The sequence below is a fragment of the Mauremys mutica genome, chromosome 2, assembly GCF_020497125.1.
Source record: "Mauremys mutica isolate MM-2020 ecotype Southern chromosome 2, ASM2049712v1, whole genome shotgun sequence".
NCBI classification, from domain to species: Eukaryota; Metazoa; Chordata; order Testudines; family Geoemydidae; genus Mauremys; species Mauremys mutica.
Window position 1 is genome coordinate 93,020,383 of NC_059073.1, and position 25,580 is coordinate 93,045,962.

Here is a 25,580-nt window from a genome sequence, read left to right on the forward strand (position 1 = left end):
CTCCAGACAGGACATATTCAAACCTGTGACTGTACAGTTCACCACCCCACCCCCCTGCCCTTTTAGGTTCCCAAAATGTTGTGTGTCTGTCAAGAAAGTTATTTTCTTTTCAATAAATGAATTCTTGGCTTTGAAAACAGTCTTTATTATTGCAGAAATTGAAAGATACCGTAGCCCAGGAAAGAAACAGGCACTGCAAATCATTTTAGGAAAAACAGATTCCTACTAACATTGTAACCACTGCACTTCACTCCTGTGCAAGGCAACAGACATTACTGTTGGCTTTCAGCCTCAAATTCCTCCCTCAAGGCATCCCTAATCCTTGTAGCCCTGTGCTGGGCCTCTCTAGTAGCCCTGCTCTCTGGCTGTGCAAATTCAGCCTCCAGGCGTTGAATCTCGGCGGTCCATGCCTGACTGAATGTTTCACCCTTCCCTTCACAAATATTATAGAGGGTACAGCACGTGGATATAACCGCGGGGACGCTGCTTTCCCCCAAGTCTAGCTTCCCATACAGAGATCGCCAGCGCCCTTTTAAATGGCCAAAAGCACACTCCACAGTCATTCGGCACTGGCTCAGCCTGTAGTTGAACCGGTCCTTGCTCCTGTCAAGCTTCCCTGTATACGGTTTCATGAGCCAAGGCATTAACGGGTAAGCAGGGTCTCCAAGGATCACAATGGGCATTTCGACGTCCCCTACTGTGATCTTCCGGTCTGGGAAAAAAGTCCCGGCCTGCATCTTCCTGAACAGGCCACTGTTCCGAAAGATGCGTGCATCATGCACCTTTCCAGGCCAGCCTGTGTTAATGTCAATGAAACGCCCACAGTGATCCACAAGCGCCTGGAGAACCATAGAGAAATACCCCTTCCGATTAACGTACTCGGATGCTAGGTGGGGTGGTGCCAGAATAGGAATATGCGTCCCATCTATCGCCCCTCCACAGTTAGGGAAACCCATTTGTGCAAAGCCATCCACAATGTCCTGCACATTCCCCAGAGTCACGGTTCTTCTTAGCAGGATGCGATTAATGGCCCTGCAAACTTGCATCAACACGATTCCAATGGTCGACTTTCCCACTTCAAACTGGTTCCTGACCGATCGGTAGCTGTCTGGAGTTGCCAGCTTCCAGATTGCAATAGCCACCCGCTTCTCCACTGGCAGGGCAGCTCTCAATCTCGTGTCCTTGCGCCGCAGGGTGGGGGCGAGCTCAGCACACAGTCCCATGAAAGTGGCTTTTCTCATCCGAAAGTTCTGCAGCCACTGCTCGTCATCCCAGACTTCCATGACGATGTGATCCCACCACTCAGTGCTTGTTTCCTGAGCCCAAAAGCGGCGTTCCACGGTGCTGAGCATTTCCGTGAATGCCACAAGCAATTTAGTGTCTCACGCGTCAGGCGACTCGATATCATCATCGTCGGACTCCTCACTGTCACTTTGGAGCTGAAGGAATAGCTCAACTGCCAAACGTGATGTGCTGGCGAGACTCATCAGCATATTCCTCAGCAGTTCGGGCTCCATTTCCCACAGAAATCGCGCTGCACAGAAACCGTTGGGAGAGTCACAATGCCGCCAAATGTGGACGGAAAAACAGTGACTGCTGGGATGTGAAGTGATGCATCACGGGGCGTTGGGACAGGAAGCGGAATGACCCGCACCCTTCCGTCCCCTTCCCACAACCCATGGCGCCAAAATGGGACGAGGTGCTCTGTGGGATAGCTGCCCATAATGCACCACTCCCAACAGCACTGCAAATGCTGCAAATGTGGCCACACTGCAGTGCTGGTAGCTGTCAATGTGGTCACACTCCAGCGCTTTCCCTACACAGCTGTACGAAGACAGCTGTAACTCCCAGCGCTGCACACCTGCAAGTGTAGCCACACTCTCTGTCTGTCCTCTTAGAACAAAAAAGGTTCTTTCAGTTGGTTCTCTCCAGCTTTTGCAGGATTACTCATTCACATTTACTGTCACCTACTATAACATGCATCACTGACATCTGGAAGGAGATAAGTACTTTTTTTGAAGTCTCCATCCCACAAGTTTGAGAAATAAAAGGGCGACTTATTAAATTACATTGAATTGCCATAAATGCACATACCACTTTACAATACATAAAGGTTTCTCTTTCCTGGAGCGATCATAATCTAGTGTAAATTAGCATAACACAGCCAGCATTTACAGCTCCAAGGGTGGAGAGGGTTAAAAGAGGACATACTGAGGAAGAGAAAACTGAGAAAAATAGGAGGGAGGCCAAATAAGAGAGAGAGTTGTACCAACGAAAGAGGGATTTAAGAAACAAAAAAAGCTATCTTAGAATGACAAATTAGTATGGGAAAGACTCAGAAAGCTAATAAAGAAGAAAAATAGTAGAAAATGGGAAACCCATAGTATCTTTTTTTTTTGTTAGAATTGTTTTTAAAAAGTTGACATATAATTTCTTAATGTAATTGAAGTGTTACCATGGAGTAATTCTGGAGCAGGTTGAATTTAAACTTTATTATATTTGTGGATTTATCAGTTTTAGTTCAATCTGTTTCAGAGGTTCAGCAACTGAAAATTTCACATTTTATTAAATTAAATATACTGTATTCTGTCCATGTTATATTTAAAGCTTTATTAATTTCAGTGGCTAACATGGGATCAGTTCTAAACAATTTATAATCTGAGGTGGGATTTCTAAGGTCAGAATAAAGTGCAGTTGAATAAATTATGAAAGGAACAAACATTTTGACATTGGTTGAATAGATTTTAGGTGTTGCATCATGAGATTTAGGAGTTATGGGTTAGTGACAGATTTTGTATTTGTGTGATCGCTGAACCAGAAATGTGTAACTTCTGAATATCAAGCAGAATTTTGCCCTTACGTGAAAGAACTTCTCATACTTTATGATGCTTTTTTAGAAGTGACTAAAGCATTTAATGTTCTTTGAAAATCTTAATGTGTTCTTGAGAGCACACTGCAGGAAGTTATTTAGAGAACACCATGCTGCAAGTATAGATAACCTGATCAAGTACTTTATTCTCTCCTTTTGCTGATTTTGGCAGATATATGGTGTATTTCACAATATTGTGCAAACCTGTTTACTGTTGAAGTGGATTATGGAGTTCTTGATAAAAGGAAATAATTTAAAAAGTGAATATCAAGGAGCAAAACTCATATTTTATTAATGCCTTCCAAGAAATAACTTTTTATAACAACAATAACTGAAAGAATTGCTACTTTTGTTGGGCAGCTACAAATAAAGATACAAAGTCAGCCTGTTATCCTCTGTTATTGTTTGTTAACTGAAGGATTTAATCTTTTTTTCACTACCCTTTGTCATACTGGCAGCTGAAATGTCTCCCTTAGAAATACAATGTTGCAAAATGTCTTTTAGTCGTTTGTACAGTGGAACTTTAATGCAGCTGTCTTGAAACAAGATTTCAGAACGCTCATCCAGTCTACAATCCATGTGAGTTTTATCACAGGATATAATTTAAAAACTACCTTTTACTTCTTTCCCATCAAAGCTTTGATCTCTGTCCAGTATATTATTAAAAAGGGATTTATAATGAAAGTTTTCAGAGGTACATTAAAAGCATGCTGAACATTGCCATACAATTGAGCTTTAGGAACTGTGGCATAGCAGTGGATGCATATGCCAGGTTTTGGGGGGTGGGGGGAATAATGAAAAATTTAAATTAACATCTTATTAAAAAATCACAATAACTTTGTATGTTTCTTCTGGCAGAACTAGAAGATAGACTTTTATGCATACTTCTCATTAATGTACTTAGATACTACAGTGATAATCTTTATAAAGATCTAGAAAATTAACAATATTAAAGCAAAATGACCACTTTGTGCAGAGTGTGCCTGCTTGCCTGTTAAGAGGTAAATACCATGGGGAAACTATTACACCACTTACACACCTGTTCCTATTGGCATCTGGATGTTATTGAGTATGTTTACTTTGATCTGTAAAGCCATAAAGACGTGGGATTCTGAAAGACTGCCTGTTACATCCTTATGTACTGTCATAGCAGTGAAGATCAGTTGGAGTACTTAAGTACTTAGGCCTGGTCTACACTAAGACTTTAATTCGAATTTAGCAGCGTTAATTCGAACTAACCGCTCAACCGTCCACACCAGGAAGCCATTTAATTCGAACTAGAGGGCTCTTTAGTTCGAATTCGGTACTCCACCCCGACAGGTGGAGTAACGCTAAATTCGACATGGCTAGCTCGAATTAGGCTAGGTGTGGATTCAAATCGAACTTAGTAGCTCCGGGAGCTATCCCACAGTGCACCACTCTGTTGACACTCTGGACAGCAGTCGGAGCTTGGATTCTCTGACCAGCCACACAGGAAATGACCCGGGAAAATTTGAATTCATTTTCCTGTCTGGGCACTTTGAATCTGACGTCCTGGCTGGACATCGGGGCGAGCTCCGCAGCACCTGCAACGATGCAGAGCTCTCCAGCAGAGGAGTCCGGCCAATCCAAGAATAGAAAGAGGTCCCCAGCATGGACAGACCGGGAAGTCCTGGATCTGATCGGTGTGTGGGGCGAGGAGTCTGTGCTGTCGGAGCTGCGCTCCAGCAAGCGGAATGCAAAGACCTTCGAGAAGGTCTCCAAAGCAATGATAGAGAAAGGATACAGCCGGGATGCAATGCAGTGCCGCGTGAAAATCAAGGACCTGAGACAAGGCTACCAAAAAGTCAGAGCGGCAAATGGACGCTCCGGAGCCCGGCCCCAGACATGCCGCTTCTACGAGGCACTGCATGCCATTCTAGGTGGGTCTGCCACCACTGCCCCACCAGTGACCGTGGACTCAGTGGATGGCATAGTGAACCTGGACAGTTCCTCCTCGATGTTCGCCGATGGGGAAGATGAGGAAGGGTCTGTGGAGGACGGCGCAGACGACAGCGAACACAAAACCGCTTTCCCTGACAGCCAGGATCTCTTCATCACCCTCACAGAGATCCCCTACCAACCCTCCCCGGCCGTTAACCCGTACTCTGAATCAGGGGAAGGATCAGGCGGTAAGTGCTATAAACATGTAAACATTTATTTTTTATAAAACAGGTATAAAAAAATAGAAATGCTATATATAAAATTTTCAATGAAAAACTATATGAAAAGTAGGTCCACACATATAGGGATTGAACAATAATCCTCCAGGGACAATTCAAGAAAGGTCTCATTTAGGTCCTCGAAAAGCCTCCGCAGGAGGTTCCTGGGGAGAGGTGCCTTGTTGGGTGCTCCGTGGAAGCACACTCTTCCGCGCCAGGACATCCTTATGTAGATGGGAATCATCGCCTCCACAAGCATGGCCGCATATGGTCCTGGTCTCTGCAGGGCTTCCCTTAGCATCCGCTCTTTGTGACTCCGAGGGACCCGCATCAGGGTGATCTCGTTCATGAAATGCTGCATCTAATTAGGGCAATTAGTGTATTGTTACTGTTGTGAATGGTTGACTTTTACTTTGCATAACAATGACCCTCGCTTAACAGCCACGTGTTGTAGGCCACATAGGAAAAGCATACATTGATCTTTCCCGTGCACTGGCGGGAGTGGCTGGAAAAGGGTCAGAGTATATGATTTCCAGATTGCCTTTAGCGGGAGGGCACAGCTATCCATTAACTGATAAGCAGAATGTACTGTAAGGCTTACCAGGACTGTCTGCTAGACGGATTCAGCTGTCTCTCCCCACTTGTCCGCTCTCCTGTGCAATGCCGCAGCCAATGAGAGCGTATTCCGAAATCTCGAACTTGTCCTGAGATCTCGTGAGACTTGTTGCCCTGTATGGTCTTGTTCAGAGAAACTGACTAGACTGTGTTCACTGTTCGCAAACATGTATCTGTTCAAGGAAATCAGTTACTTTTCCTATCACACAGCTTCGGCTCTTTCCCGGACTGCCCCAGCATCCCCCTCGCAGAGGCTGGCGCAGATTAGGCGGCGAAAGAAAAAGACTAGGGATGAGATGTTTGCGGAACTGATGGCCTGCTCCAGAGCCGAGGCAGCAGAGCAGAGACAGTGGAGGGAGACCCTATGTCAACAGCATCGCACACACATCGAACGGGAGGATAGCTGGCGGCAGGAAGACCAGCAGGCGACTCAAACGCTGCTTGGCCTAATGAGGGAGCAAACGGACACGCTCCGGCGCCTTGTTGATGTTCTGCAGGACCGCAGGCAGGAGGACAGAGCCCCCCTGCAGTGTATCTGCAACCGCCCTCCCCCGCCAAGAAGTCCTGCCCCCCCCCCACCCAAAAGTACAAGACGGAGGGGCGGGCGGTAGGGGCCGTGAGAACTGTCACTGCACCACTGCATAGCGCTAATGTACCACACACCTCTCACGCTATACATTTGTAGAAGTGCTTCCCTTACAGGCTCACCCAGTCCCAAATCCAAGTTTCATCCCCCCACTGTGTATTAGATTATTAAAAGCTGTTTGCTGTTATTCACTGTTTCGGTCACGTCTTTCGTGTCAGAGGATTTTTTTGTGTAGGGGGGGGGGGGGGATTTATAATTGCACGGTATAGCCTACATTACCAGGGTACAGACTTGGGGGCATGATCAACTGCAGGGCACACACACACTGCAGTCAGTAGGCACCAGGGTCACTCTGTGTGGTGTATGCTGCCCCGGGTCATTCTGTGATGTGTATGCTTGTCCAGGGTCCTAGCGCCTGCCACCCCCTTAATGTTAAGGCACGCTGCCCTTACCATGCACTTCCACCGTAGCAATGAGCCTCTCCGCTGCCCTGAGCCCCAACAAGAGCCCTCATCCACGGACAGATACTCACCCTTCCCCCACACCCCTCACCCCTTCCTACGCCCAAACCCGCAGCCCACTGCCGTCATCCAAACCCCTATCCAAAGAAGGCACCACTCGCCCCTTCCTGCAAACCCACCCCTTCCTGCAATCCCTCCCCTTCATGCACAACCACTTGCAACCGTCCCCCACCCCAGAGACCTATGTAGGAGCAGGAGGATGTCATTCCTCTATGGAACAAGCGGTCTGTACATCAGTGCACACCGTGCCCAGCACAGTATGCGTCCATGTTTCAACACCTGAACAGAAATGCAAAGTAAAACAAAGATTTATTAATAATGAGTGTAACAATTAATTTGCTTTAAAACGTGCTTTGGAAGTGGGGGAAACTTGGAGAACGGGGTATGTAACTGCAGATCGAAATCGACACATACAGACACAGGCCCAGGGTCAGTTTCTCTTGAAAGCAAGTGGAGAGTCATAGGTTACCCTGCTCTCCAAGGAAACTTGCTTTCAAAGCCTCCCGGATACACCGCGCTTCCCGCTGGGATATTCTCTTGGCACGGGTGTCTGGCTGAGCGTAAACTGCAGCCAGGCGATTTGCCTCAACCTCCCATCCGGACAAAAAGGTCTCGCCCTTGCTCTCACAGAGATTGTGGAGCACACAGCAAGCAGCAATAACTACGGGGATATTCTTTTCGCTGATGTCCGAGCGAGTCAGTAAGCTCCGCCATCTCCCCTTGAGACGTCCAAAAGCACACTCCACCACCATTCTGCACTTGCTCAGCCGGTAGTTGAAGAGTTCCTTCTCTCTGTCCAAGGCGCCTGTATAGGGCTTCATGAGCCAGGGCATTAGCGGGTAAGCTGGGTCCCCGAGGATCACTATAGGCATCTCCACATCGCCAACAGTTATTTTGTGGTCCGGGAAGAAAGTACCTGCCTGGAGGCGTCTAAACAGACCAGAGTTCCTGAACACACGCGCGTCATGAACCTTGCCCGCCCACCCAACGAAGATGTTGGTAAAACGTCCCCTATGGTCTACCAGTGCTTGCAGCACCATTGAAAAGTAGCCCTTTCGGTTAATGTACTCACTGGCCTGGTGGGCTGGTGCCAGGATAGGGATGTGAGTCCCATCTATAGCCCCACCGCAGTTTGGGAATCCCATCGCGGCGAAGCAATCTATGATGTCCTGGACGTTTCCGAGAGTCACTACCTTTGAGAGAAGTTGCTCAACGATTGCGTGGGCTACTTCAATCACAGCAACCCCCACGGTAGATTTGCCCATGCCAAAGTGGTTCGCTACTGACCGGTAGCTGTCTGGCGTTGCAAGTTTCCAGAGGGCTATGGCCACTCGCTTCTGCACACTCAGGGCTGCTCGCGGGTGTCCTGGCGCTTCAGGGCAGGGGACAGCAAGTCACAGAGTTCAAGGAAAATGCCCTTACGCATCCTGAAGTTTCGCAGCCACTGTGATTCATCCCAGACCTGCAGCACTATGCGGTCCCACCAGTCCGTGCTTGTTTCCCGGGCCCAGAATCACCATTCCACACCATGAACTTGACCCATTGCCACCATGATCTCCACGGCGCAGCGTACCCTGCTTTGTGAGAGGTCTGCGCCACTCTGTGAATTCCTGTCCTCACCGCGCTGCCGGAGCCTCCTCGCCCGATTTCTCAGCAGCTGACTGTGGAAGAGGTGGACGATAAGGTGCGAGGAGTTGACAACGGCCATAAGTGCAGCGATGATCGCAGCGGGCTCCATGCTCACAGTGCTGTGGCGTCCGTGCTGTAACCGACCAGAGAAGGGCGCGAACAGATTTCCCGCTGGAGCTTTCAGGGAGGGAGGGCGTGATTGACGGTTCAATGACAACAGTTACCCAAAAGCACCCTCGACACATTTTTCCCCCAGGAGGCATTGGGAGCTCTACCCAGCATTCCAATGGGCAGCGGGGACTGCGGGAACTGTGGGATAGCTTCCCACAGTGCACCGCTTCCAAAGTCGACGCCAGCCCCGTTACTGTGGACTCAGAAATTCGAATTAGTGTATTTACTGTGGATACACAAATTCGACTTCATAAGGTCGAATCCACAAATTCGACTTAAGTAGATTCGAAATAGTCTTGTAGTGTAGACAAGGCCTTAGACTTGTGTGAGGAATGATGCAGGGTATTCCCAATGAAAGGCCCCTGACTCTTGAAGTTCACTTCTCCAGTTGGTCGGCAGTCATTTGACTTTAGGACACAATGAAAGGCCCATTTGTTTTTCTTAGGCTTTAATCTGCTGGCAGTGTGGGTATGTAGGTGTTAATTTGATATCCCCCCCATATGTATTTTGTAGCATTTTTTAAAAATATATTGTGTGCACACATCCTGATGTAGTCAAATATATTGTGGTACATAAAAAACCATACTTTAAGCTGTACAACATTTTTACTCTATGTACAATTTTTAAGGCTCCAGCTGAAAGAGGTTGGAAATAGGACATAAACAGAATTTCATGTTGATTTGAACGATAAAATTTACAGCAGTGATACTAGTTATTTTTATATCTGATTGGTATAAAAAGAAATCATTGCTGAATTTCATCAGCTTTGATTTCTTGGTGTACCAGTTTCATCCAAACACATACAAACAAATATTTTAACAGTTTTATCATGTAAATCTCCTTGGCTATTCTGGTTGCTTCCATGAAATATAGCTTGTTAGTAATTGCAGCATTCTACAATTATCTGTTTTTAAAGTTACAAACTAAGTAAACTTGGCTTAGTTTCAGGATCCTGGATTGGCATGTTGCCAATTTCTTACATACATCTGTGCTCTTTGACTATTCTAGCATTTTGTATTCAGGCGTAGTGTTAATAAATCAAAAGCTTTCAATACATAAAAACTTTACTATCAAAAAAATCATTAAATGAAGACAGCCCTGTGGATGTTTTGTTTTTTAATTGATTGGAATCTAGGATTGAGAAACATTACTAATACTTTCTTATATAGCACCTACTAGTCCAGGATCTCAAGGTATTTTACATACATTCATTAAGCCTCACAAGAACCCTGTGGAGATTGGTAAATATTATATTAATTTTTAGACTGGGAAACTGAGGCATGGGGTCACCTTAATTTTATAGTGAATAAGTGACATGAGTTGTTGATTGATTTTCCTTTTTCTAAAAAGTAAATTTCACAATCTCCTGAATGCTGGTGTATTTTACATGGCATATCTCAATTATGAATGATGCTAAGGCTCTCAAAATTCAATAGTTTAAACTTTCATTTTGTAAAAATCTAATTGAAATGGCAGAAGCCTAAACGTAAAATGAAACTTTGAGCACTGGCTGAATATTTCATGGTGGTTTGATGAAAAATGGATTGATACACAAGGACGAATAAGAGTGCCTTTCTATGCACCCTTTTCATGCTCTGGGATCTGCCTTTTGCCCACATTGCACCTCCTAATGCAGTGGTTCTCAACCAGGGGTCTGGGGCCCCCTGCAGGCCATGAGCAGGTTTCAGGGGGTCCACCAAGCAAGGCTAGTGTTAGACTCGCTGGGGCCCAGGGCAGAAAGCCGAAGCCCCACTGCATGGGGCTGAAGCCCAGGGCTCTGAGCCCTTCCACTTGGGACTGAAGCTGAAGCCTGAGCAATTTAGCTTCATGGAGGCCCCTGTAATGTGGGGCCCCAGGCAATTGCACTTCTTGCTACCCCCTAATGCCAGTCCTGTTTTTTATATGCAGAAAAACATTTGTTGTGGAACAGGTGGGCCGTGGAGTTTTTATAGCATGTTGGGGGGGCTTCAGAAACAAAAAGGTTGGGAACCTCTGTCCTAATGTACTGATTCTGACATCAGCTATACATAGGAAATGTTTGTCTATAGAGCATTTTATAACTTTTAAACATAACACATAATATGTGCCAAGCCAAACCTCCAATGCATTTGGTGTTGTATCTGCTACTACTGATTCTGTTTGGGGAAGAAATGATTGACTGCATGTAGCCTGGGGAAAAGTTTCCTGAACTTGATAATAGGAAGCCAAGCGTTCAAATCTTTCTTTGTCTAACTGCTGTTTATATTCCCATGCACTTCACTACCCTTATTATTATTAACTAGGGACATAAACACCAACCTTAAAATGCAGTCAGGGAGGTGCTGCTGAACAGCCCCACTCACCCATTTTTAAAATAAGTTAGCAGAGAGTTTATAGAATGTCGCTGCCAGTACAGTCAGGAATAAAATCCAGGTCTGAAATGTGACAAATCCAAACCTTATCCAGTGCACCACACTGTGTTTCAAGTTGACTGATCCAGCTTTGGTTATTGTGACTCTAAAACATCATAAATGACACTGTTAATGCAAGAGCCACAGATAAAATCCAGGATTCCTAATCACTAATATTGTATTGCTAACTAGTAAATAGCTGGGTAACTCACTGGGAACACAAGAACAGCCATACTGGGTCAGACCAAAGGTCCATCGACCCCAGTATCCTGTCTTCTGACAGTGGCCAATGCCAGGTGCTCCAGAGGGAATGAACAGAACAGGTAATCATCAAGTGATCCATCCCTTGTCGCTCATTCCCAGATTCTGGCAAACAGAGGCTAGGAACACCATCCCTGCCCATCCTGGCTAATAGCCATTGATGGACCTATGAACTTATCTAGTTCTTTTTTTAACTCTGGTATAGTCTTGGCCTTCACAACATCCTCTGGAAAAGAGTTCCACAGGTTGAAGGATGAGCAAGATTGTGTGTCAGGTCCTTCCTTAGCAGCTAGCCTATAAAAGGGCTACCAAGTATCCCTGTAGCTATAGTAGTAAAGGTCAGAGCTAAGGATCTGAAGATCAAGGAGTCAAACCCTGACAGTTGAGAGATATGCTTCAGACTAGCAGTCCTGGTGAACCCAGAGGAAGAGAGAGTGCAGTAGGCAGAGACCTCCTGGTGGGTTACCAGCATTGACCTTGCGGCTGTAGTCTATTCTGGCTGTTTCCACAAGTCCATGAGAAGCTACAGTGTGCCTCAGGGAATGAGGGATGAGACAGACTCCTCCATGCATGTTTTCCCCAGCTGGCAAGTTATGTCATCACTGTTGCATAAGGAGGATTGCTCTTGATAGTGTACGTACTTTCAGGAACTTTTAAAAGGGGATGAAATACTATAGGTTTATGGAATTCACAATCTTGCTCATCCTTCAGGAGAGTTGACATAGTCAGAAGCAGCTTCAGCAGCCCAGTTCCTCCATCTGATTCCCAGGAAGGAGCAGCTTCCCTTCTCCCTGATCCTGGGCAACTATGCACTGAGGTGCACCAAAGCTGTATTTAAAAAAACAGAAACACACACATCTAGGAAATTAACAAATATAAACTATGTTTAGTGACACTTAAGGTTGCATCAGGACCCATCCATTCTACCCATGAAGTGGGGTAAGTACTTCTTTTTAGTGTCTGTTGGAGATGGAATTGAAAGACTTATCAAATGTTGGAGTGCATTGTCACCAACATTGCCGGCAATATGAAGGTGGAATGGCATGTAGGCATTTCCTCTTATCTTTGTATTTCTGTGCTTTTAAGGCTTTGTCCTGATGCAACCTTAACTGTCACTAAATGTAGTTTTTGTTTGTACTGGCTGTGTCAATTTTAAGAATGACACTGTTTTTTACATGAAAATTGCTTTTCTCCTGAAGATCTGTTTGCTCAAGGAAGTTTGATCGGAATTCTTTTTTCCAGGATCTAAGAATGCTTTGTAAATACTGGAAAAAAATAAGAAAAATGCTGTAGTTATTATCATAGAAATGTAGGACTGGAAGGGACTTTGATAGGTTCCCTAATCCAGTCCCCTGAATTGAGGCAGGACTAAGTATTTTCTAGACCATCCCTGACAGGTATTTGTCTAACCTGTTCCTAAAACCCTCCAACATCAGAGATTCCACCACTTCCCTAGGTAATTTTGTTCAGGGCTTAACTATCCTTACAGTTAGGAAGATTATCCTAATGTCTAACCTAAATCTCCGTTGCTGCAATTTAAGCCCATTATTTGTCCTGTCCTCAGTGGTTAAGGAGAACAATTTATCACCCCTCACTTTATAACAACCTTTTATGTACTTGAAGACTCTTATCATGTCCCGCCTCAGCTTCTCTTTTCCAGATTAAATAAACCTAATTTTTTTCAATCTTTCCTCATAGGTCATGTTTTCTAGGCCTTTAATCATTTTTGTTGCTCTCCTCTGGGCATTCTCCAATTTGTCCACATCTTTCCCAAAGTATGGTGCCCAGAAATAGGTCCAGTACTCTAGCTGAGGCCTTACCAGGACTGAATAGAATGGAAAAATTGCTTTTCGTGTCTTGCTTACAACACTTATGTTCAATACTGAAGATTTGTTGACTTTTGGATGTAGAATAGTGATTTCAGTGTTTGAAATTTTGTATTTTTCACTGTAATGTCCAAGGAGATTTACACCCTGGATTATATGAGTGAGCTATTTATTTGATTCCTATGAAGACATGGAGGGAGGGGCAAACTGTGTTTAGAAGCCACATGCTATAATCTCTATATTAAAAATAAATATTTAATTTAGATTAGGGTTATTTGCTTCATAACCAAAAAAATACAGTTTTATAATTTGAGTTCAATTGTGGCTGTATAGACTGATTATTTTGTTGTTAGTTGGTTGTTACTTGGGTTTTCTGCCACAGATAAATTAGGCATAGTGGCTGATTTTTTTATTTGTCTTAGTTTTTCAATGCCAAACTTGATGCTTTAAAGAGGTCTGATTTTCACCTGGGCATTCATAGATTTAGAAATCCAGAACCACAGTAGCTTTTGGAAAATTTAGCCCATTGTTACTGGTTTTCAGGGTCATATTTTGGGTACAACTGAAGTTGTACATATTTGTTAGAACATAAGAACATAAGAATGGCCATACTGGGTCATACCAAAGGTCCATCCAACCCAGTATCCTGTCTACCAACAGTGACCAATGCCAGGTGTCCCAGAGGGAGTCAGCCTAACAGGTAATGATCAAGTGATCTCTCTCCTGTCATCCGTCTCCACCCTCTGACAAACAGCGGCTAGGGACGCCATTCCTTACCCATCCTTGCTAATAGCCATTAATGGACTTAACCTCCATGAATTTATCTAGTTCTCTTTTAAACCCTATTATAGTCCTAGCCTTCACAACCTCCTCAGGCAAGGAGTTCCACAGGTTGATTGTGCGCTGTGTGAAGAACTTCCTTTTATTTGTTTTAAACCTGCTGCCCATTAATTTCATTTGGTGGCCCCTAGTTCTTATATTATGGGAACAAGTAACTAACTTTTCCTTATTCACTTCCTCCACACCACTCATGATTTTATATACCTCTGTCATATCTCCCCTTAGTCTCCTCTTTTCCAAGTTGAAAAGTCCTAGCCTCTTTAATCTCCACATATGTTCCAAACCCCTAATCATTTTAGTTGCCCTTCTCTGAACCTTTTCTAATGCCAATATATCTTTTTTGAGATGAGGAGACCACATTTGTATGCAGTATTCAAGATGTGGGTGTACCATGGATTTATATAAGGGCAATAAGATATTCTCCATCTTATTCTCTATTCCTTTTTGGATGATTCCTAACATCCTGTTTGCTTTTTTGACTGCTGCTGCGCACTCCATGGATGTCTTCAGAGAACTATCCACGATGACTCCAAGATCTCTTTCCTAATTAGTTGTAGCTAAATTAGCCCCCATCACATTGTATGTATAGTTGGGGTTATTTTTTCCAATGTGCATTACTTTACATTTATCCACATTAAATTTTCTTTGTCATTTTATTGCCCAAACACTTAGTTTTGTGAGATCTTTTTGAAGTTCTTCACTGTCTGCTTGGTCTTAACTATCTTGAGCAGTTTAGTATCGTCTGCAAACTTTGCCACCTCACTGTTTACCCCTTTCTCCAAATCATTTATGAATAAGTTGAATAGGGTTGGTCCTAGGACTTACCCTTGGGGAATACCACTAGTTACCCCTCTCCATTCTGAAAATTTACCATTTATTCCTACCCTTTGTTTCCTGTCTTTTAACCAGTTCTCAATCCATGAAAGAATTTTCCCTCTTATCCCATGCAACTTAATTTACATAAGAGCCTTTGGTGAGGGACCTTGTCAAAGGCTTTCTGGAAATCTAAGTACACTATGTCCACTGGATCTCCCCATCCACATGTTTGCTGACCTCTTCAAAGAACTCTAAGAGATGATTTCCCTTTACAGAAACCATGTTGACTTTTGCCCAACAATTTATGTTCCTCTATGTGTCTGACAATTTTATTCTTTACTATTGTTTCAACTAATTTGCCTGGTACTGACGTTAGACTTACCAGTCTGTAATTGCCAGGATCACCTCTAGAGCCCTTTTTAAATATTGGCGTTATATTAGCTATCTTCCAGTCATTGAGTACAGAAGCTGATTTAAAGGACAGGTTACAAATCATAGTTAATAGTTCCACAATTTCACATTTGAGTTCTTTCAGAATGCTTGGGTGAATGCCATCTGGTCCCAGTGACTTGTTACTGTTAAGTTTATCAGTTTAATTCCAAAACCTCCTCTAGTGACACTTCAATCTGTGACAATTCCTCAGATTTGTCACCTACAAAGGATGGCTCAGGTTTGGGAATCTTCCTAACATCCTCAGCCGTGAAGACTGAAGCAAAGAATTCATTTAGTTTCTCTGCAATTACTTTATCATCTTTAAGTGCTCCTTTTGTATCTAGATCGTCCAGGGGCACCACTGGTTGTTTAGCAGGCTTCCTGCTTCTGATGTACTTAAAAAACATTTTACCACCTTTTTTTCCCTTCTCCTCTCCCCAATTACTGCAATGGATACTTTTAAACTGTTTCAGTCAGTGATTTGCAAGTCATCACCAGTTATTTTCATTGGCTTTAGTTTCCCCAGTGATCCCTATATTATATGATTTGTATTACAGTAGAGCATGGTATGCTCTACTTAGGATCAGAGCCTCATTTTTCTGGGTGCTGTACAAGCATACAATATATAATATTCGATGCTTCAAATACCTTAAAAACTCAGATATCTTTACAATATTTTGTTTGCCACCTGTTGTTTGTTTGCCACCAGCTAGTTCACCATAGATCAGTAAGAAAGGTTGCCCTACAACAACAACAAAAGGAAGTGGTTATTTTCTGGGCTGCTATTCCATAGCAACAAAAAGAAAAGCATTCAAGTAATGTTTCTTCCTTTCTGACATAAATGGTGACTTATCTTGAAGACTCATTTTTCATCTTTATCTTTTTAATTTCTTATGTAAAATTTCATCCCTTTATTATTTCTGAGTTCATGTACAATATAAATAACAACAACAGGTTGATAAATATTCACTCAAATATGGCATGGCTGCACAAACAAAACAAAAAACAGACTAATCTTAAAGTGCTTCCTTACAGCTTTTTACTAAGGAAAAACTGAGCCTTAAAATTCTAAGGAGTGGCTATAGTAAAAAGTCAAATCTGAAACAAAATTGAGGCTTTACAAAAGCAAAATAGAAGACTACTGTCTGTGAAACCCACAACACCACAGCGTAGAGGGGGAAAAATACTGGTAAGTAAGTCTGTACTTGGAAATGAATAATATTTTAAATCTGTTATATAGGGTTCTCACTGGGGGGAAAAGGAAAGTTAAAATGGTTGTGTGCTGCTCACTTTTTGTCTTAAGCAAGGGCAATAAGATAACTACTTTAGCAAATTATACAAATTAGCTTTTAACTATAACTTTATATTGTATACAACATGAGCTAAATCGTGCTTCCACTGATGTGAATATAATAAAATAGTTTTGAGTAATTTTCTAAAATGTTAGAAAGAATCTGCATATAAGCAATTAAGATAAATTGTTTATTCGCTTGAATGCTGATAGTGTGGTGACTACCGTGCAGAAGAGACATGCTGTGGTTTACAATTTAAGGCCCCAGTCCTGACCCCTATGCCTGTTGTGGACCCCATTGAAGTGGATGGTGCTCTCTGTGTACTCAGGTTCTCTGCCCAACATGAATCTTGATACAGGATTGGGGTTTGAGACATACAATAGACAACAGTTCAGACACTAAGTACCAAGTGAATAGCAGATGGAACCGTCGCATAGTAATTCAGCAGCATTTTTGTTTGGTTTTGTTTTTTAAATAGTAGTGGTACCTTTTCAGTACATAACACTGAAAAGCTTTGTGAAAGAAGTGCATTGAAAAAGATTTGAAAGAGTTATAAAGCCTCAGAAATGAGGCAAAAAGGATGATTTACGACCTCATTCCATCATTAAATGCATTGGACAATGGGACAGAATAACACAATTAAGTGGAAAAAAACTGGGAGGTGTTCAAAAATGTGTACATTTAAGGAAGAATAAATTATCGGGGGAAATGAGGTATTAAGAAGGAGAGAGACAGCACAGTGAAATCAAAATGAAAACTTTTTTCCATAAAAACCCCCAGGTAGGTAGAGAGGGGGAGTTGCTTTTTATTCCAAAATATCTTTTTACATTGTCTATCAGTAGTATTTCCAAGGCACCTATCCCATTGATATTTAAGTGCGTGCAAAATTTAACAGTAGTAGCAGAGGCTGGTCTACACTACGCAATTAAACCGGTTTTAGGAGTGTTAAACCGATTTAACGCCACACCCGTCCACACTAAGAGGCCCTTTATATCGATATAAAGGGCTCTTTAAACTGGTTTCTCTACTCCTCCCCAACGAGAGGAGTAGCGCTAATATCGGTATTACCATATCGGATTAGGGTTAGTGTGGCCGCAAATCGACGGTATTGGCCTCCGGGCGGTATCCCACAGTGCACCACTGACCGCTCTTGTCAGCAATCAGAACTCGGATGCAGTGGCCAGGTAGACAGGAAAAGCCCCGCGAACTTTTGAATATCATTTCCTGTTTGCCCAGCGTGGAGCTCCGATCAGCACGGGTGGCGATGCAGTCCGAAATCAAAATCCAAAAAGAGCTCCAGCATGGACCGTACGGATGTGATCGCTGTATGGGCAGGCAAATCTGTTCTATCAGAGCTCCGTTACAGAAGACGAAATTCCAAAGCATTTTTAAAAAATCTTCAGACAGAGGCCACAGCAGGGACTGAGCACGCTGCTGCGGGACAAACGTAACGGAAAGCCAAAGAATCAAATGGACGCTCATGGAGGGAGGGAGGGGGGACTGAGGACTCAAGCTATCCCACAGTTCCTGCAGTCTCCGAAAAGTATTTGCATTCTTGGCTGAGCTCCCAATGCCTGTAGTGTCAAACACATTGTCTACGGTGGTTCAGGGCATAGCTCGTCAATTTACTCCCCTCACCCACCCCCAGAAGTAAAAGGGAAAAAAATCCTCTCTTGACTCTTTTAAATGTCACCCTATGTTTACTGAATGCTGCTGATAGACGCGATGCTGCAGCAGTCAATGGCAGCATCCTCGCCCCCCCCATGGGTGGCTGATGGTACAATATGGCTGATATCCATCGTCATCATCAGCCTTGTGGCAGATGGTGCAGTACAAAAGGACTGGTATCCGTTATCATCATCAGCCCGTGAGTGCTCCTGGCTGGCCTCCGGTGAGGTCGGCTGGGGGCGCCTGGGTAAAAAACTCCTGATCATTCCCAGTAGATGATACAGAACGGCTGGTAACCATCTTCATCATAGCAACAGGGGGCTCAGCTCCATCAGCCCCCGCCCTTCATGTGTAAAGAAAAGATTCTGTTCTGCCTGGACTATCATAGCAGCGGGATGCTGGGCTCCTCTCCCCCACACTGCTTAATGTCCTGTCTGGACTATCATAGCAGCTGGAGGCTGCCTTCCCCTCATATCTCACTAACAAGTCACTGTTTCTTATTCCTGCATTCTTTATTACTTCGTCACACAAATGGGGGACACTGCAACGGTAGCCCAGGAAGGCTGGGGGAGGAGGGAATCAACAGGTGGGGTTGTTGCAGGGGCACCCCCTGTGAATTGCATACAGCTCATCATTTCTGCGGGATCTGACACAGAGCGGCTGTCCTCTCTGGTTCTCTGATACACTTGTTCTCTAGTACACTTGCCCCATATTCTAGGCAGGACTGATTCTATTTTTAGATACCATAAAGGAGGGATTGACTCGGGGAGTCATTCCCATTTTTGTCTTTTGCGCCCCTGGCCGATCTCAGCCAGGGGCACCTATGACAGCAGCAGATGGTGCAGCACAAAAGGACTGGTAATCGTCATCTCATTGCCAATTTACAATGGCATGGTAGATGGTACAGAACGGCTGATAACCATCTCTGTTATCATGCAAAAGCAAATGAATGCTGCTGTGTAGCGCTGCTGCATCGCCTCTGTCAGCGGCATCTAGTACACATACGGTGACAGTGACAAGAGGCAAAACAGGCTCCATGGTTGCCATGCTATGGCGTCTGCCAGGGCAATCCAGGGAAAAAGGGCGCAAAATGATTGTCTGCCGTTGCTTCCCCGGAGGAAGAAATGACTGACGACATTTACCCAGAACCACCCGCGACAATGATTTTTGCCCCATCAGGCACTAGGATCTCAACCCAGAATTCCAAGGGGCGGGGGAGACTGCGGGAACTATGGGATAGCTACAGAATAGCTACCCACAGTGCAACGCTTCAGAAATCGATGCTAGCCTCGGACCGTGGACGCACACCACCGAATTAATGTGCTTAGTGTGGCCGCGTGCACTCGATTTTATACAATCTGTTTTACTAAACCGGTTTATGTAAATTCGGAATAATCCCGTACTGTAGACGTACCCAGAGTTTATAATACAAATGTTTCTTATCCTATCTCAATGAATAGAGAGAAGTATTTTTATGTGTTTGGGGATTTTCAGTACTAGTGAGTGTCTCTTCTGGGTGAAAGTTTTGTTGAAAATTGTGACTTACCTTTGGACCTGTAGAGACAAGGTGGATGAGGAAATATCTTTTATTGGACCAACTTCTGTTAGTGAGAGACGCCAGCTTTCGAGCCACAAAGAGCTGTTCTGCAGGTCTTTGGACCTCTACACAGTTAGACTTAGGGTCATTATGCTTTAATAGTGTCATTCCTGTCTTGCTTTGGCAATGGAATACTCTTTCCTTAAAAGATTATTTTTTTGTATCCAACAGCCACTGCAGTAAGTCACATAAGTACTTGATCAATCAATCTGTCCTTACCTTGACTGGCTAGTATGTTAGCATTTTTAGATTTGATCTGATTTTTCCAGATATTTGACTTTTTTCTATGAAGTCCTGTATTCTTCTTTAAACAGAGCAACATTTATATTGTGCAGTGAGATTTTGCTATTTTTTGTTGAGAGTCCCTCTATCTCATCCTGGAAGGGAAGTTCCAGACAAACAGCTAGCGTTATGATTCCCCCCAGTGGAAATAAGGAAATAAGGTGGTCCTGCTTTGAGCAGGGGGTTGGACTAGATAACCTCCTGAGGTCTCTTCCAACCCTAATCTTCTGTGATTCTATGAAATAATAGAAAGGTGTTAACCTAGGAAGTAGACAACACTCAGCTCCCTCCCTCCCTCCCACCCACCCATTTTCTTTTCCTCTTGACATTGGAAACTTGGAGTATTCCCCTCAGCCATCTCCTAAACTCTACTCCAGAAACAAAAAATAAGGGCTGTACAAAAAAGCCTCATAAGAATGACATGGGCAACCACCTATCTAATGACAATCAACAGAGCAGGGCATAGGCACTAACTCTGTGGGTGCTCAGGGCTGGAGCACCTACGGGGTAAAAAATGGTGCTCAGCACCCACCGGCAGCCACACTGATCAGTGTCTGCACCTCCCGTTTGCTGGGATCAGCAGCATGCAGGAGAAGGGGGGAGAAGGGGCCAGAGCAAGGGCAGGTCATGCTCGAGGTAGGGAAGAGGCAGGGTGGGGGTGGGGCCTTCAGGAAAGGGATGGAGGAGGGCGAGGCCTGGGACCGAGCAGGGGCAAGCACCTCCTGAGGAATTGACAAAGTTGGTGCCTCTGGAGCAGGGGAAACTGACTTTGTCTCAGACTTCGCATTCCCCTTGCCTCCTTACTCTTGGAGTTTAAGTTCTTGTTTTTTGTTTTTTAAGGAAGGCCTAAAATGATAGAGAGAAAGGCTTTTGTAATAAAAATATCAAACACTGTGCTGTATATGTTCTGTATACGGAAAGGGGGATCTGAGATAGAACCCAGTCAGCAAAGAGGCTGACTCTGGGCACAAACACTAAAATGGGAGTGAAGTCTCACCCTGTAGCATGATGGTTCTGATTGGCAGTTTCCCCTGTGCCTATCTTTTACTTTCCAAAATAACCAAGAATAAGGCTCAGAATAAATGAATTTAGATTTACTACCATATAGTGTTTGTGGTTTGCACTACTGTATTTCCTGCTACTGCAAAGTATTCTTACGTTCCCATTTCACAAAACACTGTGAGGATTGGTTATTAGCCATTAAGAGCCTACTCCTCCTCACCATAACTTGTGTGAAATTGTCATTGACATTAATGAGAGTTTTTCATAATGCAATCCAGATTTAGTCCTTAGTAGACAAAATATTATATGCTGCTGTGCATAGTACATTTTTCATTTAATTCTTAAAATGTTTTGTGTTTATATTTGAGATTAAAATTACTCCATTTATGGATAATGTAAATCCAGAAATGTTTATGTGTGGTCAGATTCCAAGCAAAGACTAACAAGTCTGATGATAGATTAAGTCCGCCCAGTGATGGTGGTACAGCAACTATTTAAAGTATTACGGAATACAGTATTTACATTATTTTGGTACTCTGGAATGCTAATGGAGTAGTTTAGGTCTATTTATATTTACTTTAAGGTTGAGCAACCCTAATAATTCTGGAAAACTACTATGCGTGTCGATGTCAAGAGTACTGTAAATTAGATCTTTTCCTCTTTAATTCTGCTAAAGTGATTTATCTAATAGATGAATATTGGTGTATTGTACACTTTAAAAATATTGTTCTTTAAAATGTAATAGGGTTGTTTAAACAGAACTCTACAATCAGTGTGTTTTAAATCTGCAGTTGGATTTACATGCCTGTCAACATCTGGACTTTTTGACTTGTAAACTAAGCCTTCAAAAACTCTTCCGTGGAAGATATGGAGAAGAAAATGTATTGTATACATTCAGAAAATTCATGGCAACAAAATACTGTCCATAGCCAGTGCAAAATAGAATATCCTGCAAATTGTATATAAGTGCACTGGAGCAGACTTAAGTAGAAAAAAGATATTTCTATTCTCTCTCTGCAGAAGGGAAACAGTAAAATGTGGTACTTCTGAAAAAAATTACCACAAACGTTGTCAATATTTGTTAATGTGCTTGGGACTGTGCAGTACACAGAAGACAATGGAGAGCTGAGCATCTAAAAGACAGACACATAGGAGATAGATGAGATGCACTTCAAAATCTAGATATTGGCATGAGTGGTGATTTCCTTTTCTCCTTCACTTTTTTGTAGAAGGACTTACAGAGAATGTTACAGGCAGAAAAGCTGATGTCATGAAAAACTGCAACAGGGGAGGGCAGCATGGTAAAATGAATGTGGGATCGTGGGAGAAGGTGAACAATGTAGTGAGAGTAGAATCAGTGGAATAGTAGACAGGACAAGTAGTGAAGGATTTATAGAAAATGCTGATGTAACCTGAGGATATATTAGAAAGAGACTTCAGACATAGTGTTCCATAACATCATAAAATAGGAAATAATATTTTCACAAAAGAAGCTTTCTGTGACATACCACAGAGCAACACTCTTCCTAGGCTGGTGGTTTACCCCTTTCATCTAAACTCCCATAATGAAGATGTTAGATACAGCAGTCTTAAAACACAACATAAAACTTATTGTATGGCATTTTAGCTGCTTATGCAGAAGATGGGTCAGCTAACATTGCTATCACTTAGATAAAGGGGGCGGGGGGGGGAATTAACAATGAAGGCAAACTTTTTCTGATTGACAAAACTGCATGAGAAGGGGCAGGCAGTGGGAACATCTAAGGCCCCTGTTTTCAAAGTCATTATGTACCAAATACACACTCTGATATAGGATAATTTTAATGGAGGAGGCAATGCAAAATCAATTGCAAAACAAAATATAGCTGCTAAACTTGGTTATGGAGCATGAAAGACACAGCTTTCTTATGTCCCTGTTTACACCAACTTCACTCTTCAGAAATTTACCACTTTTGGAATGAATCTCAGTTGCATAGTAAATGAGGCTGTTTGTAGGATCGCTGCCTTATATCCTATGGAAGTTGGAAGACAGAGCAAACAAGACAGTGGGCTACAGAAAGAGAGAGGATGGTCTCGTGCATAAGTCAGGTGAATGCTACTGAGGAGAACTTAGTTCTATCTGTGCTTCTGTCACTGAGTTCTTATTTAGATGCTGAGCAAGTGACTTAAACCAAAATGTTAGCAAGTAGCAACTAATTGCGTGTTCCACATTTTCTGGGTAGTTAGCCTGAGACACCAGTCAGTGGTCTGATATGCAGAAGTGTTGCACACTCGCAACTGAAGTCAATGGGAGCTATGGCGGCTCAACACCTCTCGCAAAAAGGCAGCATGGTTTGGAAGAATGAGCACAGTATTTGGGAGTCAGGAGGTCCGGAGTTCTAATTCTGGCAGTGCCACTGATTTCACTGGGTGGCCTCCTTCAAGTTTCATTGAGGCTATCTGTAGTGAATATATATATGCATTAATGTTTGTGAGGCACTCGGGTATTATGGCAATGAGTCGTCTTAAAAAAAGACCATATAAGGAAATGAACAATTCTGTATTAATCACAGGTTTTGCATGGTATATATTAAATAAGGCAGAAGACAATAACTGAACGATAAGGATAAAAATATTGAATAGCTGCCTCATTCCCTGAGCACTGTTCATTCTGTGCACTGAATGAGGCAGAAGTCCTGCGGAAAAAATATGTAACCCTGTAATTAAAAAGCATATGATAATGTATATGTACAAGGGGGCTGAATTAATTTTGAACATGCAATCTTAAATTCTGGCATTTGCTAATTTTAGAATGCTTGACTTTCCAGACTCAATAATAATCTTTTAACATAGCTTTGGATTTTTCATATATAATTTACAAAAGAAAGTAAAGAGCATTTCCTAAAACGCCAAATGTCCTATAGCACTGAATATCAAAAGAACTAAAAAAAAAAAAAAAAGTGTGTGTGTGTGGTGGGGGGGAATACAAAGAGAAGTGTAACTTTGTTTAATGGAAGAACAGACAGAACATCGTTATTTGTATTCTAGTGATATGCATCTTCACAGGTTTGTGTCTCTGGTAAATGTTTTGCAGGTCTAACAGATTCATAGAGGCCTTTCCCTAGAGATGTATGGACAACGTTCTGAGCAGTCTAAAGTTTAATAACAGAGTCTCTAGCCAAAAGTTATGGGTTTTTTTTATTAAAATCAAGTGTTCTCAATTAAAGTGCATATATGGAGAATTGGATAAAAGCCTACAATAATTGTAACTCATCTAATGATTCTTTACTAGAAACTTATGATCTGATCTTTATTAGTGGTAATAAATGGGCTGATAGCACTGCTGACAATCCAGTGCATTTTATTACAGTAGTTTTCATACCTTTACAACAGCATCAGAAATGTAGCTTCTTAAGTTCTGCATGTCATAAAAAAAAATCTTCTGGTGGGTCCTTAATTAATGAAAGCACAATCCTGTCAGTGTGTTTAATTATGTTGATAATAGTGCTAATGCTGATCCCAAGCAGAAACAGCTGCTAATAGGTAGATTTCAGGGACTTTCAATGTTCCTGTATCAAATCCCTGTTTACAGGTATTTATAAATCAGATATAAAAATTAACCATCAACTGAATATTGTCATACAGGGTTAACCTTGCAATTTTCTGCATGTCTTTTAGGGTCCCTCTCGAGATTTAAGTTTTTAACAAACTTTCAAAGGCATTGCAAAGGCCACATAATTAGATGGTCCCAGCTTAAAAATGGGTGAAGTCATGGGCATAGTTTGGAGCAGGCTTGAGGGGATGTTGGCCCCCCCAAACAGCAAGCCTCGGGCAGGCACAGAATTTGTCCTCCCACCCATGTGTGGCCTCATTGGCCTGGCTGGAGCTCCATCATCCCCCTACTCCCCAAATATAGAAGGCAAACACGCCTAAGGGTGAAGTTATGAATCTAGGTGTGGAAATTGTATGCCATTTTGATTCTGCTTTTCTGGATTCAGTTGAAAATTATGATTGCTACCTATACAAATCTATAGGAAAATTTGCCAAATTCTACAGGATCCATTCCCATATTGTGGTATAGCTCAGTGGTTTGGGCATTGGCCTGCTAAACCTAGGGTTGTGAGTTCAATCCTTGAGGGACATTTAGGGATCTGGGGCAAAAATCTGTCTGGGGATGGGTCCTGCTTTGAATAGGGGGTTGGATTAGATGACCTTCTGAGGTCCCTTCCAACCCTGACAGTCTATGATAAGCTTTTCAAAAATGCACATAATTTTTTAAAAAATAAACTCCCCAAAGTGCATATGAAACACTGATTGTTTAGTAAATTATTTGTGTGTTTAGGGGGTATATCTTTTTAAAGTGACTTTTTTACAAAACTGAATCCCCATTTCCCCTATCTTTCATTTCTCCCCTATAACTTGCTTTCTTCTGGAGTCTTCTACTCACCTGAGAATGATTCTGATGTAATGCCCTTGGGACAATCATTCCAGATAGTTTGATCAGGACTTTGGAATAACCAAAAAATATCTTCATAGACAATCCAGCCTATGTTTTAAAGATAGCTCAGAATGTGCTGGCACAAAACTTTGGGAGTATATTGAGTGCTGTGATAGTCATACAACA

General features: G+C 42.9%; 1 protein-coding gene across 1 annotated transcript in view; it reads left to right on the forward strand.

The window, feature by feature from the left end:
- The window catches only part of GNAL (G protein subunit alpha L), a 323,051-nt gene that overhangs the window by 99,560 nt on the left and 197,911 nt on the right, over nt 1–25,580 (forward strand). The gene's annotated exons all lie outside the window — the stretch shown is intronic.